This window comes from Cervus elaphus, chromosome 21 (assembly GCF_910594005.1).
Source record: "Cervus elaphus chromosome 21, mCerEla1.1, whole genome shotgun sequence".
NCBI classification, from domain to species: domain Eukaryota; kingdom Metazoa; phylum Chordata; class Mammalia; order Artiodactyla; family Cervidae; genus Cervus; species Cervus elaphus.
In genome coordinates, this window is record NC_057835.1 from 74,838,834 (window position 1) to 74,840,998 (window position 2,165).

The window sequence follows — 2,165 nt, forward strand, 5'->3', positions numbered from 1 at the left end:
AGTGAAGAGCTCTGACAAATTGTGATCCACTGGAGAAGGATGTGGTGACTCATTCCAGTATTCTTGCCATGATAACCCCATGAACCCCGTGAAAAGGTGCTCTACTGGGGAAGAGCAGAGAGCAATTACTAATAATAGTTCTCTATCCATACAGAGTAGGAAAGAGCCCCACCTTTGCTTCCTAAGTCCTCTGTGCTATGCGGAGAAGTGTTGCTCATGAAGCATAAAATGGAAAGGAAGTTAAACTCATATTTCTGCTTTAGGCTTATATGACCACGGGCATACTACCTAATCTTTCTGAGTCTCAATTTCCTCATCTTTAAGGCAGGATGACTAACCCCATTGTTTACCTCACATGGTACTGGGGAAATTACTGAGATCTGTGTAGACACATTTAAGGAGGAGTTCCTCTTGTATATCTCTATGTCTCTATCTCTATCAATAGATAATTCTGCAATTATCCCTTTTGAGTTGTTTCTCCCACTGAATTTTTGAAAATTATTTACTTATCTGTTTTTGGCTGTGCTAGATCTTCATTCCTTGTTGGGCTTTTCTCTAGTTATGGCGAGTGGGAATTACTCTGCAGTTGCAGTAAGCATGGGCTTAGTCGCTCCGCTTCATGTGAGGTCTTCCCAGACACAGGGATTGGACCTGTGTCTCCTGCATGGCCAGCTGGATCTCTACCACTGAGTCACCAAGGGAGTCCTCGCTCACTGAATTTTAAACGCTTGAAGGGCTATGTCTTATTTAGCATCTTTACGTAGTTAGTCTGACACATAGTAGCTATTTAATAAACGTTTCCTGAAAGATTGCCGATTACTGAAATGTAACTTATGAAGGGGAGTGACCAGCATTTGGCACTAAATATGACAGCAACTCAGAACTGGCCAAAGGACTGGAAAAAGTCAGTTTTCATTCCAATCCCAAAGAAAGGCAATGCCAAAGAATGTTCAAACTACTGCACAATTGCACTCATCTCACACACCAGCAAAGTAATGCTCAAAATTCTCCAAGCCAGGCTTCAACAGTACATGAACTATGAACTTCCAGATGTTCAAGCTGGATTTAGAAAAGGCAGAGGAACCAGAGATCAAATTGCCAACATCTGTTGCATCATCGAAAAAGCAAGAGAATTCCAGGAAAACGTCTATTTCTGCTTTATTGACTATGCTAAAGCCTTTGACTGTGTGGATCACAACAAACTGAGAAAAATTCTTAAAGAGATGGGAATACTAGACCACCTGACCTGCCTCCTGAGAAATCGGTATGCAGGTCAGGAAGCAATAGTTACAATTGGGCAGGGAACAACAGACTGGTTCCAAATTGGGAAAGGAGTACATCAAGGCTGTATATTGTCACCCTGCTTGTTTAACTTATATGCAGAGTACATCATGTGAAATGCTGGGCTGGATGAAATGCAAGCAGGGATCAAGATTGCCAGGAGAAATATGAATAGCCTCAGATATCCACATGACACCACCCTTATGGCAGAAAGTGAAGAACTAAAGAGCTTCTTGATGAAAGTGAAAGAGGAGAGTGAAAAAGTTGGCTTAAAACTCAACATTTAGAAAACTAAGATCATGGCATCCAGTCCCACCACTTCATGGCAAATAGATTGGGTAACAATGGAAACAGTGAGAGACTTTATTTTGGGGGGCTCTAGAATCACTGCAGATGGTGACTGCAGCCATGAAATTTAAAAAAGCTTGCCCCTTGGAAGGAAAGCTATAATAAACCTAGACAGCATATTAAAAAGCAGAGACATTACTTTGCCAACAAAAGTCCGTCTAGTCAAAGCTATGGTTTTTCTAGTAGTCGTGTATGGATGTGAGTTGGACTACAAAGTGAGTGATGAAGAACTGATGTTTTTTCTTGAGAGTCCCTTGGACTGCAAGAAGATCAAACCAGTCAATCCTAAAGGAAATCAATCCTAAATATTCATTGGAACGACTGATGCTAAAACTGAAACTCCAATACTTTGTCCACCTGATGTGAAGAACTGACTCCTTAGAAAAGACCCTGGTGTTGGGAAATATTGAAGGCAGGAGGAGAAGGGGACAACAGAGGATGAGATGGTTGGATGGCACCACCGACTCAATGGACATGAGTTTGGGTAAACTCCAGGAGTTGGTGATGGACAGGGAAGCAAGGTGTACTGCAGTCCA